The following is a 15,644-nucleotide window of genomic DNA, read 5'->3' on the forward strand; positions in this document are numbered from 1 at the left end:
TGTATTACCTTGCACTTGTCCACATTGAATTTCATTTGCCAGGTGTCGGCCCATAACTGAATATTATCTAAGTCCCTCTGAATAGCCTGTGCTGCCAAGATTGTATTGGTCACCTGTCTATCGCACTCCATTCAATAGCTAGCAATTTTGTTCACTTTGCGATATAAGGACAAACAAAAAAATTGGGAAAACTTATCAGACATATCTTTCAGGCTAGTTAGGTGGTACCCACGAAACTAGACAGGTGCATCTTTTAGGACAAAAAGCACTTTTGTTAATCCAAAATGTAAAGCAAGATTGTGTAAAACAACCACTTGGCAAAAGACTACTGGATAATATTTTATAAATATACTTAACCAATAAATAATAACATATCAATACATAACTAAGAACTGAACCCTCAAAGAACAAAACTAACAGATCACAATGCCATATTCAGTGCACAGTTTTTCCAACATTCTGATTTCCCAAGTAGATGTTAAATTCTTTGAGCGATCCCCCACCTTTGGCCTTTGCGCCAAGCCATACTTTAAATTTAAAGAGCTTTTCAAAGGACTACTATTATTAATCATTAAGTGGATAATTAATTAAGCAGATTACATGACCTCTATGCACTGGGAGGAATGAAGTTTATCCTTAGACAGCAAGTTGTATAATACTCAGGGCCCTAATCATGAGAAATAGACAACTCAAAATCAGATCACACTTTTAACAACTTAATCAAGCTATGTTCTCTGTCCTTCTAGATTTGTAAGCTATTATATACACAAATGGTGGTCACACTGAGCTGCCTTCTGTTGTGTACAGTAATTGTCCATGGGAATGTATTCCTTATAGTCCCATGTGTAAGCATACCAAATGTCATTGCTCCATGTTGCAAAATTCCTTTGATGAAGTTGTTTGATTTGGACAGCTTATTTTATAAACACCCTACTCTATATAAAAACTCAAGTTCCTTTAAGGTGGTCCTTTAAATAATTAATTGAGGATAGAGCAGCCACAAAGTTTATAGACATTGTTGCAAACAAGGAGCTTTGAAAACTAAATAAAAATACAAAAATATGTATCAAAGCTATAGTTGAGTATGAGAAAAAATAGATTATAGTTTGCCGTTTATGGAGGAATGTATTCGGAGTACAGTCATCCCCTGACTTATGTTGTTCCATACTTACGTCAGAAACATTGAGCTGAGCAGGCACATGGGAGGAACCCCAAGGATTCATTCTACAGTGAGCGCTTGTAATGAAATCATCTCTCTGCTTTCTAATAATTGTATTTTATGGTTAATTTAACCTTACTGTTTACTCCTGATGATGGCTTCGAGTTGGGACGCTTCTGCTTCAACATGTGTTGACTTATGTCATCTTGGCTTACGTTGCCAGTCTTGGATCCAATTACGATGTAATTTCGGAGATGACTATTGTGATTTCTTATGCCTCTTTTCTCATGTGCACTTCATTTTCAAATTAGCTTGAGATGAATAACCAAACTTGAAGATACCTTAGTGATGCTTTACTGTTAACCATCCCTCCCCCAATAATAATAATAATAATATTGTGATTTTTCATTTTTTCTTTCAAAATCTCCAAACTTCTGCACTGTTCAAAAGAATATATACATTTAAGAAAATCCCTATACATTTCATAAAAAATACCCAATTTAGCTCTAAAACTATTTATCATATAGTAATATTTTTACATAATCCATAACTAACATATTTTGTCTTATTATTCAAGTAGTCTAGATGGCAGCATCACTTATTTTGACAGCCGGAAGTCCCGCCCTCCCTACGTACCTTTGAACCGGAACTCCTCTCTCCTTCCCAGCACCCCCCTGGGTTAACCTTTGACCCTCCCTTGTCAGCCATTTTGGATGTCAGCCATCTTTATCTGCCATTTGTAAGGTCATAGATCATCTGGTAAGATGGTAGCCATTTTGTTAGGGTGACATCCATCATGGTGAGGGTCCAAGGGCACCTCACCCTGCTGGTGTGGAGGTGTAATGTTTAATAGCATAAACTGTGTTTTTAAGGTAATAATATTTTATGATACTGTTTTAGGAAATTAAAAAATAAGACAAGTTTTAAATACATATATATTTTATTTAAGGTTATATTGTTTTATGATACTGTTTTAGTAAATTAAAAAAGAAAAACGAGACTCAGTAAAATATGTGTCAATGTCAGTCTTTTATTGTGACCAATCTAAACATGACAAAATGGTATCAGGTCAGAAGTAGACAGTGAGCTTAGATACTGACACGGGTGACCAAAGATCTCCCATGCCCAACTCCTACAGCAGACAGGAAGAAACAGCTGAACTGTACTGCACAAGCAATGCCCTCATCCTGTTTATTTGCAAGGGCAGTGACACAGATCATTGCTATTTTGTCTAGTACACTGTAGAAATTGGACTTGGTAATGATAGGCATAGTGTTTCCAAAAGAACTCTGGAGAACTCTTTGAACAGCTGTAAAAGTAGGTACACCAGGCCATGGATCTTTATACAGCATTCTCTTGAGCATACTGGGGAGGGCATCCACTGTTTTCACAATATCCTCAACTAGTGATGACACATTAGGATTACCAGTATCATACAAATCACCAAACTTGTGAGCTATTAGATTGAGGATGACATCTTCAAGCAGAGATTCCGCAAACATACTTAAACGTAAACCCACGGCAGCAGGAGTTTTCTTTCTCTGAAAAAAAAAAATATATATTGTCTTATTGCACAAAAAATTTAGAGCATACACAAATAGTATTTTATTCATATTTTTAAAACATCTTATAAGGCTTGTTATTTATAACCTGCTCAACTAATTGTATTACTTGCTCATCTACACTTTCCAACAAGTCACTAAACCATATTGAAGGTAGAGTGCATGTTTCTAATCTATGCAAAAGAGATTTCACTTCTTTCTCAGTCTGTCTGGTGATACATAGCCCACATAGGGCACGTGCAACACATAACACAACGTTTAGCAAATGGGTGACACCAGGCTTGAAGCCTGAAGATGCCACCAAGAAGTCTTTCGGATACTGATTTGTCGAACTCATTTCAAATACCCCTGATTGATACCGTTTAAGGATGGGGCTTTTCCCCCCGGATACCCCAGTGGTTCATATGTATAAAAAACTAAGAAAGTAAAAGCCGTTGGCTTTCCAGCTTTGAGCACATTTGCTGTCTGTGACTCTGGCTATCAGTATGTCACCGCACATGCAGAGAAACCTCACTCTCCTGCAGCTGCTGGGGAGCGACCTGGTGCAGCCGTGTCAGAAATCGCCCTAAATACACTGAAAGGAAACATCCACTTGAGTGCTAAACAATTTCGGAAACTCAAGAAAAGTGGGAACATTATAAAAACTCAAAGTAAAAAGACTGTCTGTTAAGAGAAAGAGAAATCTGTTGAACCAGTCTGGGGGGTTTATCGGTAATTTGCTAAGTATCACCCTCCTCTTCATCACCAGGTTACTGGCCAAGTAAAAAAAAAAATGCAGTTCTCAGAAAAAAATTATTTAGTCCTGCAGAAACAGATGGACAGAATTAAAGAGGACTTTCCAGTTCAACACGACATCGGAAAATAGCCGCATATAAATTGGATGAGGAAATGAAAAGCTCTCATTTGGGTGAATATGAAAATCTAAATGCTATGCACAAGTGTTGCAGAGGTACCTGGCCGTGACGCGTCAGGCAGAATCAGAAAAAGCTGTGTTAACTTTGTAGCGTAAGGTACACTTATGAATTTCAATTAAAGAAGTGAATTTATAATATCACCTTATCACGAATCCTGGAATCTTGTAGAACTCAATTTCTGTAATAATCAGACGCAGACACCAATTCCAAAGATATAAATTGACAAGTTTATTCAAAAACAAAGACTAAATGTAGCACTACACTAATTATACAAAAGGGAAAAACTAATTAAAATTCAACTCTAGATCAACAAATCAAAGACAAATCACTTCCGTGACCAAATCAAAGACCATGGGATCGCATATGATAACACACAAATCGTTAAACAAAAAAGGGTATAAACACATTGACTACAATACCGGTTAGTAAGACGAAGGTTAGTCTCTCATTAGTATTGTTAGTCAGACATTAAATAACTACGCAGGTTAGTATTTATATCAGGTAACTTCTCATTATATATATTATATATATATCTCATTTACGTTTAGGTGCAGAGAAAGTTCCTATCATTACTTGTTATCACAATTTCCTTTAACTGATTATTATTCAATGATTAAGGATAGGCAGGGCCACCTATAATCTGGTGTCTATTAACTTGTGTCAATTTCAGACTAAACAGTTAAACAGGAATCAGAAGATATTTCTCGGTGTTGACAGATTTTATTTCTAAAATTATCAACAAAACAGTTGTGTGCAACACACATTTATATTTAAGAAAACTAAATGATATTACACATTCTAGAGTTATGAATCACAGATTAACATTTCTAATTGATTTTTCAAATGTCATGAAAGATAAACTCCAAACTGTTAAACTTATCTGAACTTCGTCGCAGAGGCCTCTCTGGCTTCGGGCTCAGATAACAGCACATGGCACGAGGTCCGTGCAGGCACAGTTTCTAAAGTTCTTTATTTAATAAAGTCCTTTAAAATAATTCTTCGTACGGCTCAATCTCCTTCTCCCAGTTTAACTCTTCTGTTGCCGGCAAAGACTTAGTTGGTTCCATTTCGGTTCTGGCAACAGAGCTGTAGGTTGAGCTGTTGCAGCAACTTACTGGTTTGGGTGAGAGAGAGAGAGATAGATGCCGTGTGCTACCCTTTATACGCCTGTCAGGTCAATAGATGATTGGTTCTTGAGTTCTTGAGATTGGACTTCGGTTTCAGCCCCCAGTGTCCTATTGGAGGGGGGCTTGATTTATGACTGATGTCAATCCATGCCATCTTTTGGAAATGCCGGTTGGCCGGGGTTCGTAGCTCTGTGTCGGGATTTGGGCTCTCGTCCATTTCAAATAGTTTTTATTACCTACAGGCTCCCTTCTCCAGACATCTCACAGCAGGATTCCAAACTATTTGGCCTATTCTCGGTGCCATCCTCCCAAAACTGTCATTTTGATGTAAACCAGTTCCACACTTTAAGGAAATCTGATAACTTTGGGGGGAGAGGTCTTCTTTAGATCAGTGCTTCAGCTCAGAGCTAAAATGCTCTTATCAAAATACACCCAACATAACGCTACAACTTTGCAGATGTCCGATAAGCATACCCCGGACGAAATAACACCTACCGTCTAGAGCCTGTTTTTGATTATATTTTAAAGGCTATACCACAGTGGCAAAAGAAAAATGCCAAAATATTACTTAAGAGAATGGTACCCAACAATGCTGTAACTTCATGGAACGAGAATGGGGAATTTGTGTACAAGGGGGATCCTATCCGCGGGTCTCATGTGATAGATCTGGTTAAAGCTGTCACACAGCAGCACACTCTTGCCTCAGGCAGGGCTCCGAAAGGCTGGGGCAGTTTTATGACCGGTATGGCGGAGATTAATATCCCTGGTTCTGTTTTGTCCAACAGAGTTAACAGGGTGTTATTGGAGAAACAAAAAATGGCCCCTACTAGGGACGGTTCTATGTCTGCTCAGAGATAACCTATTTCTCCTGATCCAGAGCTTATCTCACTGGTGGGGGCCGTTGCCCCACCCGAAACTCCACAGAGAGACCACCCCACAAACAACGCTGTTGTAAAAAATACACACAGTGGTTCCACATGTTGTGGACAAAGCATCTTGCAACTGGTTACTGTTATACATGGTTAACATGGCATTTGTGTTTAAGAAACGCATGATTGATATAGGGAAAAAGGAGCATTGGGGGGGAATCCGTAAGAATCCCCCCTAGATAGATAGCGAGCCAGTGCTCCCCGGGTCGGTCGTGGGGGTGGGTGTTAATAATAAAACAGACTGGCCTCCTATTTGGGACTCGTGATCGTTTGGGGAGCTTATCAGATGGAAACACACCCAGAAAATAATCTCTTGTGTAAATGTCCTTAGTCATGATGGCAAAAAGTTGCTTGGTATCCATGGCCAGTTTAGTGAAAGGCACAAAGCAATCGTTTTTTTTCCTTTTCAGCTGTAGTCATAAAGGACTTGGCGTCTCATGTTAATTTCAACAATGTTGTCAAAAACAGCACTATCATATTCACGGTGGTTGGTAATGGCTAGGCAAAACTAATTTCTGCTCTCAGGTTCCCTGTTTTTATGAGTGAATAGTGCACTCTTGATCCGGGCTGAGGTTGAATGCAAACAGGGTGTAACCTCTGGCAAACTCCTTACGGTCCACTACCAGAGGCTTGTCTTTGAGGCGCTTTCTGGCTGTTTCCACCAGGTTAAAGTACTCCCGGACACAGTTATCATTTGTGAAATCCGGCTGTAGCGGTTTAGTAGGGATCTGCTCCCCATCGCCATACAGGGCCAGGAAATTAATATCACAATGTTTAAAGTTGAAGGGGTTTTGTGTAACTTTACCACTGAATGCTGCATTATCCACAAAACCAATTACTATTATTTTAGGCAATTGGCCCAGAAACAAGCCGTTCAGCGTGGTTACTTCATGCTGACCGGCTGTGTCTTGACAAAAAGGCCTGCAGAGTATTGTGTGTTCAAAGTGCTTTCACTGTAGTTGAGAATGGTTCTAGTATAGCCCTGTACGGATAACAGTTGTTGCTCTGGCTAATAAGTCTGTCCCCGATTGTGATGTCGACCCGACTGAAAAGGGAGGCCATGGGGTAATTTACCAGGCCCACCCAATCATTATCATTTTTGTCATTTAGCTGACGCTCTTATCCAGGGCAACTTACATTTGTACCCATTTATACAGCTGGGCATTTTACTGGAGCAATCTAAGTGAAGTACCTTGCTCAAGGTTACAACAGCACTGCCTCACTCAGGATTCAGACCCACAACCTTCCAGTTATGAGTCCAGAGCCCTAACCAATACTCTACACTGTTGCCTATCATCCTGGGCCAGATCGGTGGCATCATGCTTAGTAATTTTACAAGTCAGATAGATCACAGTGTTGTTCAGATCTAGATAGTCTTCGGCATTTCCAGTGATGTAGAATTCCAGTGGGGCATTGTCAGAGAGCGCTGTGAGGGGCGGCACCTCCACATAGAAGCTCTTCTCAATACTGGTCTGTGTGGGCGCCAGCTGAAAAAGGTCCAGTTCAGATTTGGTGCACTCCCCAGAGCTACAGTGCACGAAAGCCATGTTTAAAATATATCCCCGCGATGTTGTTGCCTGGAGCTCCTCTACTTACCGGCTCTGTTTCTTTTATGATTGTATTTCTTCCGTACGGCCCTTCTTTTAACAGGTGCCGGGGGTCCTGTGAGCCCCAGTGGTGTTGTTCTTTTCCTTTTACTGCCTCTCCTTATATACATTAGTCCCGAGCCCTCCTCTTTAGCTATGTTTGTGGCAGCCGATCTGACATGTGGTTTGACAATTTCTAATCTGTGTCTCAGAAAACGCATAGCTTTTCTGAATAATGCTCTAAATATATCAGCTACCTACCCCCGGACCATATTGTACCAGCATCCCGGCGAAACCGAGGAGGCCATTACCTGCCTGATACTTGTAGTAGTTCCTATACATGTGCGGGTCTCCATAGTTTTTAACAATCACCATGATTTTAAAAGTGGTTGTATCTAACAGGTCGGAAATGCAACTTCACTAACACCTTGCCGTATGCGAATGTGACATGTTCGTTCTGATCTGTCTTTATTTCAATGCTGATGGTGTCGAATTGATCCATGATCAGGAGGACATAGTGAGGCATATCATATAATAGCGTAACAAACTTGCCTTCTTCCCCTTTTTTAGGTACACAGCGCAGAAGCGGGGCATAAGTGTCACCCACTAATTGGTGTTCAATTATATCGGTATAAACATACATGTGGTTAAAACCCGCAGTAATATCCGCAGGATGGGGTGATTGTTTTCCCCCCTTCTCGGGAATGAACCCCAAGATGTGTGCCAGCTGGCCCCTGGTAAAAAACAATATAGTCGAATCCCCGAAAATGCGCATATTTCTACAAATATAATTGTATTGAAAGTATACCTTGGCGATGTGGGGACAGCCTTGACCGCATTATTCATGGCTGTTAACAATACATCAATGTTTTTATAGTAGCCTTGTGATATTTCATAATACCAGTTTGTATCAGTTGTCTCAGAATGCAATTCGAAGCTCTGTTTCCTGTCAAATGTATTGACAGTCATGGGGTAGTGCATCTCCACTATCCCTACCTCCCATTTACCTGATAGGTCGATGGATTTGGCTAGATGATCAGTAAAGTTGGAGCACTTGTTATTAGGAAATAGATCCTGTGAGGCGTTGCTGGTTAAAGTCAGGTAAAATCCGTTTTCACTCATTTTTTGAGCTTCTCACAACCCCTGTGCTATGTCTTTCACCTCTGAAGCTTTGATCCAACTATTAAATTTAACCCCCCAACCCAGCCATTTGTCTAAAACTTGTTTATTTCTTCCACGACCTCTCGAGTCTTGTTTTGTATACGATATGCTCTGTCAACATCCGGGTTTATCTTTTGTAAATCTTCTGTGTAAAACTGACCTTTTATCTCATCACCAGCATAATCTTTTAGTTTGTAAATGGGTCTTAATCCAGGCACACATTCTTTGACTATGAAAATCTCATCAGTGAATGTCTGCTTATACCCCTTTTCAAATTTCCCTTTTATCCTTGATACTCTCACATGATCACCTTGTTTAAACTTTAATATTGAAGGTTTGCTTTTTAAAAATGACCCATACACTGTCCTCCATACCCTCAGAGCATTGTCAGGGGTGACATCTACTGAACGTTCCTTGACAGTTCTATGGAATGTGTGATTGTAACTGCACACCAGGTCTGGTAAGACATCCACATATCTAAAAGTATTCAAAGTTGTAAAGTACTTGCATATTTTTGATTTTATAGTCCTATTGAACCTCCCAACCATGCTGGCTTTCACTTTACTGTTTGTCACAAAATGTACAATTTGGTGTTGCTTGAGAAGACTTTGAAAACCCTGATTGAGGAACTCTTTCCCCTGATCTGTCTGCAGTTTCTTTGGGACGTGCCCTTGGGTGAATATTCTTTTAAAGGCTGCACACACTTGCTGACCCGTTTTGTTTTTTAATGGTACTGTATAGATTTAATCTATACAGGTTAGAATGTATTTCATACCGTTATTGAACTTTGAGAACTGACCCATTTCCACCAGGTCCGCCTGCCATTGCCAGTCAATGTCTTATACCTTATCTTGTTCCTCTTAAACCTCACCCTCGCTGGTTTGTGCATGGTGTATGTATATTGATCCGATAACCATTGTGAAACATGTTCTCTTTTTACATGGGCACCCTTTGCTCTGGCACTTCTCAGTAGTGTATCGATTCCTTCAAAACTTCCTGCTTCACTGGGTGTATAATAGATCTCGTTTAATCTCTTTTCATAGCTCATTCTCTATGGTTCAATAATACCTGTTGCCCTTAACAACTTATACTAAGTAGTAACACCCGGGTGGTCAAGTGGTTAAGGTGTTGGACTTATGGCTGAGTGGGTTTGAATACCACTCTGGGTAAATGCTCTTTTTTTTATTCTCTTTTTATTTACTTAAACAGTATCATAAAACAATATAACCTTAAATAAAATATATATGTATTTAAAACTTGTCTTATTTTTTAATTTACTAAAACAGTATCATAAAACATTATAACCTTAAAAACACAGTTTATGCTATTAAACATTACACCTCCACACCAGCAGGGTGAGGTACCCTTGGACCTCACCATGATGGATGTCACCTAGGATGTGACCTATGACCTTACAAATGGCCAATATCATCCAAGATGGCCGATATCAGCCAAGATGGCTGACATCCAAAATGGCCGATATCATCCAAGATGGCTGACATCCAAAATGACTGACAAGGGAGGGTCAAAGGGTAACCCAGGGGGGTGCTGGGAAGGAGAGAGGAGTTCCGGTTCAAAGGTACGTAGGGAGGGTGGGACTTCCGGCTGTCAAAATAAGTGATGCCGCCATCTAGACTACTTATTCATACTGGTTAACCAAGACATCATATGCTATATCCCTGTTCATATTACATACCATTTTTACAGCCTTCTCTTTTTTATTCCCTTTTAAATTTTACAACACTAATGGAAAAACAAAGACAGAACAAGAAAAAAATTAAATAAAAGGCTGGAGCATCATCAAAACTAGGCACGGTAGAACGGTAGAAGATATGTGATATAATGGAACAGTGATCATCTTTATAACATTAATTTTACCCAGTAAAGAGAGTGCCAACTTTGTCCAATTTTGTTAAAGTAATTTATATTTTATGGATAAGAGGGAGGAGGTTTTCTTGCATGATATTTTCCAACCCTGGAGTGAGCTTAATACCCAAGTAAGTCATGCCACTTGGAAAGCATTTAAACTGCCAGTGTTTTCTTATACTTAAATAACATATTTTAGATATTGGCATAGTGTTGGGGTAAAATTGCCCCCTATTGTACCACTGTACAACTGTTAGAAAATATAGGAAACTTTCCAGTAAGTTACTAGTTAAAACTTGTTCCCATTAGGATTTCTCTGCTCTGATTATGATTTCTCAGACTTATCTGTGTGTCAAATGGAAACAATTTCTGCTGCCATGGCCGTTCTTTGGGTAATTATCTATAACACGTTCTTATCAGTATAGTGTGTACTGTGTCCTTAGTACCAGTGCTTCCATGTCTGGACTAATTGCAAAGAAAACCTTATGAAATATTGTTTCCCATGCTGTGTACTGTGTCCTTGATATCAATGCCTCCATACTTGAACTAATTATAAAGAATACCTTATTAATTATTGCTTCCTGTGTCTCTGAACTGGCCCGGAACATATGCCAAGAAAATATCATCCAGGTTTGGGACGGCACCGAATCTCCTTTGAAATACTGCTTGTAGATGTATAAAAGGCTGTGTGAAATTTTCAATAAACGAGGAGAAACTATTTAACTTCAGTGTCGGTGACTTTCCTTCCCGAGTGCTCGTCTCCTGCTGAAAAGTCTCCACTGTTGTTGGAAGCGCTGACTGGGGTGCCTGATTCACTGGGACTCAAAGGGTTGCTTCAACTGAAGCATTGTACCTTAACACATAGCCATAACCTGATGTCTATTAATGAAAGGATATGAGGGAAAGCTGTTTGAGGGTTAGAGGACAACAATAAAATGTCATCAGCATTGGAATGTTGAGTTCTCTGCAATGGAATTTGGGGGAAGTTGGAATAGATGCTTTAATAAAGGTGGAATTGGAAGAATAAATACCTTACACGGTAGAGCAGGAACTCATATAGGTATACATCTAGATATCTGTAGGTGTGTCAAGTGCTTGAATTATAGAGCAATAACTTGTGTTTTGTTGCCCTGCATGAATGCTCACAATGTCTGTATGATTTTGTATAGCTACTGCCAGGGGTTGTAATGCAAGGGTGAAAATTAGTGAAGAAAGGGGGCAAGCAAGAAGGGGAGGACATTAGTCCATGTGTAAGAATTGATGCCATAGGGCCAGTATACAACAGCTGTACCCAGCATATATATGATGAACCCAGACCAAACAGCTCCAGTGTACAAAAGAGATACCACCACTCCATTCTATCAAAGCTTCAGCATTGAACGAGAAGGCCACTGCAGAATCTGTGCTATTTCTAGTCTTCCAGAAAAGATGGAATAACCTACGTAGATTATCTGATGAGGTCCTGCCTTTGAAAAAACCAACCTGATCCAGGTGTATCAGCTTAGGTAATAATTTATCCAATCTCGTCGCCAGAATCTTTGCAATCAGCATTAACATTGAGTAGCGAAACAGGTATACAGCTGACACATTCCTTAGGGTGTTTCCCCTGCTTATGAATCAGAGTTATAATAGCTGTTTGCATACTAACTGGAAGGCAGCCTCTGCATAGCACTGCAAAAGACTGTTCACAATTTGGGTGCAATTTCCTCAGAAAATTGTTTACATAGTCCATGGGATATTAATTGTCCCCAGGAGACTTCCCAGCACTAAGATCCTTAATAGCTTGTTTAATTTCCTACAGGGTAACAATCTCCCTCAAGTGAGTGCCTTTCCTCCTCTGACAAAGTTGACAGGGAAAATAAATTGCCAAATTTGTCATAATTTATGGGGCATTGGGATTAGTATACATTTCCGTAGTATGTCTTAAAAGAGTTATTAATTTCCGTTATTAATACTTTTGTCTAGTGCGGAATATTGCAAATTCAGTTTCTTTCTGTAGTATGGTGTTTGGTTCTGTCACAACCCCTGTTTAAATGCACCTCCACATATTACTTCTTCTAGCTCCCTTCAATCAATCAATCAATCAACATTCCTGAACACCATGTGCACTTCAATTACCCTCTGCTCCCATTCGCCCTGCACCTCCCAACTTGGTTTCTTGCTTCCCTCTGCTCCACATATAAACCCCTCACTCTACAATTCAATACAATACAAATAACCTACAATTCCAAGCAGTCTCCCTGTACCTTGATATATCCTTGAATCCTTGACCTCTTGCTTAACCTTCCAACCATGATCTTGGACTTTCCTTGTTATTCTGTTTGCCTGATCACCCGACCCTTGCCTGTGACCACAACCACATCTTTGCCTTACATTTGATTGCCCTGTCCTGCCGGTATCCGACCCAAGCCTGTCTGACCACCTCTACCATGCACATCTGGGTCCCCCTGTTCCTATGTTCCGCTGTACATGACAGAAAACTTTGCCGCCAAATGGACCCAGTGGTGCTGACCACCCTCACCGATCAGAGGGCCACACTCAGGGAACATGAGTAGACACTCCGGCAGATTGAGACTGAGACTGCTCTGGAAAAGCTTCTCAAGCACCTACCTGAGCAATCGACTGCTTCCTCGATGATAGCTGCCCCAGCTCCTGCTGCCGCCCCTGCAGTTCTTGTCCAGCCAGTCCAGCTGGCTGTTCTGGGGAAATATGATAGCTCCCCAGACCACTGCAAGGGCTTTCTACTGCCCACATCCTTCCCCACCGAGGAGGCTAAGATCGCCTTCATTGTCACCCTCCTGACCGGGAAAGCGATCAGGTGGGCTTCCGCTGTCTGGGAGCAACAGGGTGAGATGACAAGGTCCCTGACTGCCTTCCTTAAGCACTTCGAGGATGTCTTTCATCACCCAGCAGAGGGAAGAGACGCCGGGGAACAACTCCTCAAGCTGTGCCAGCTGGCCACGAGCAGTGGATGGGGTGATCGGGCTCTCCTCGCTGTGTTCTATTGGGGACTGGACCAGGACCTGAAAGCTGAGCTTGCGTGCTGAGATGAGGCTCTCACCCTGGAGCAACTCATCCAGCTGGCGGTCAGGCTTTACAATCTGATGAAGACAAGGGGAACCCAGTCCACTCCTGCTGTGTCTCGTCCGCCTGCCAGACTCAGCCCCGCACCTAGCTCCGTGTGTGAGACGGATTCCATGCCACTGGGAAGAACATGCCTGTCCACTGATGAAAGACAGAGGAGATTACAACAGGGGCTCTGCCTGTATTGTGGACAGTCGGGGCATTTCCGGGATGAGTGCCCGAGTAGTCCTGCTCCTCTTTCACTTCCCCCAGATGACCCAGTGAGTGCAACACTGTGCCCGCTTGTCACTCCAGCTCAGTGTCATGTTTGGGCTCAGATCCAGCTTGGCGATAAACATGTCTTTGTTTATGCGCTGCTTGAACTCCGGTTCTGCTGGGAATTTCATCAACAGGGCGACAATGTGCCTCCTCTCCGTGTCCGTGCTGTCAACAACCAGTTCATCGGTTCCGGCCCAGTTTCCCAAAAGACAAGACCCATTACAATGTCCATCGGTCTGCTGCATTCCGAACAGCTCCCCTTCCTGATGATTGATTCTCCTGGAGCTGACATCATACTCAGCCTGCCATGGCTCACTCACCACAACCCGGTCATTTTCTGGACTGACCGGGACATTATCTGGCGGCTGTGTTCAGCAAGATCCAGGCTTCCCGTTTCCCACAAACCGATCTGGGGACTGTGCCATTGACCTCCTTACAGGCACCTCTCCTTCCAGGGGTCGCATTTACCCTCTCTCTCCCAGAGTCACAGGCCATGGAGGAGTACATCAAGGAGGCTCTGGATCTGGGAATCATGTGTCCGTCCATGTCACCAGCTGCTGCCAGCTTCTTTTTCGTTTCTAAGAAGGACGGTAGTCCTATAGGCCGTTTATACGCAATTTCAGAATCTGAGACTGTGGAGATGCTTTTTACCCATGTGTTCTGCGTCTACGAGCTGCCAGAGGACATTGTATCCGACATAGAAAAGTTCTATATTAAATTTGCTCAAATTGTTCAAAGTTGGCCTGCAACCCTCAGCAGGATAAGCGGTTTTGAAAATGGATGGATGGATGGATGTTGGTGGTTGGTGAGTCAGGGCAGATTATATACTGTTTATCCAGTTTTTTGTTTTTTTTTCCAGTGCCAAAAATGCTGTATTCTTTGTTCCTTATGATAAGAGCAATACTGTATAAGATGACCCCTGAAATAAGCATTAAGTGCATCCCATGTCACTCCAGGGTTGGACCCCTCATTTATTTCCCAGTATTGCCGCATTTCATTTGAAATAAAATCACAATATTCTTTGTTTTGTTCATATGCCATCAAGGAGAATAGTTCCCTGACACATAATCAGGATTCAAAATGTGTTCTATGGGGGCATAATCAGACAGGACAATATTGCCAATTGAAGGTTGTTCTGTTACACATACCACACTATTTGATATTAAAAAGTAGTCTAGTCTTGAATAGGTGGAGTGTGGACTAGAAAAGGTTTAATCCCTCTCTTGTGGATGAAATAAACACCATATGTCAATTAGACCCAGTTCTTCTGAAATCGTATCAATGGCTAAGCTAACATGTATTTGTGCAGTACAGTTTTTTAGAAGAATATGAGCTAAAAAAGACTTGACACAAATAGAAGTTTGAAGACAAAGAAAATAGAATCTTTGTCTAAAAAGTATAAAAACAGAAAGATAAAACTAGCAATTTGGAGTGGAACAACCCGGGAATGAAGAACCCTAGGAGACAAAATCCAAGAAGATTGAAAGGAACTGAAGTGGAAACCCAGAAAGGAATCAGAACCAGAATTTCTCCACCAAAAACCTGGAAGATTTGCAACCGTCCTCAAGTCAACGCAGTCTACCAGCCCTCCTCACTATCGAACTGCATAACTGAATCTCATTAAACCACACAGGTAGTACAGTGAGGGAAAAAAGTATTTGATCCCCTGCTGATTTTGTATGTTTGCCCACTGACAAAGAAATGATCAGTCTATAATTTTAATGGTAGGTGTATTTTTCAGAGACAGAATAACAACAAAAAAATCCAGAAAAACGCATTTCAAAAAAGTTATAAATTGATTGCATGTTAATGAGGGAAATAAGTATTTGATCCCCTATCAATCAGCAAGATTTCTGGCTCCCAGGTGTCTTTTATACAGGCAACGAGCTGAGATTAGGAGCACTCTCTTAAAGGGAGTGCTCCTAATCTCAGCTCGTTACCTGTATAAAAGACACCTGTCCACAGAAGCAATCAATCAATCAGATTCCAAACTCTCCA

Source organism: Amia ocellicauda, chromosome 12, assembly GCF_036373705.1.
Source record: "Amia ocellicauda isolate fAmiCal2 chromosome 12, fAmiCal2.hap1, whole genome shotgun sequence".
Classification (NCBI taxonomy): domain Eukaryota; kingdom Metazoa; phylum Chordata; class Actinopteri; order Amiiformes; family Amiidae; genus Amia; species Amia ocellicauda.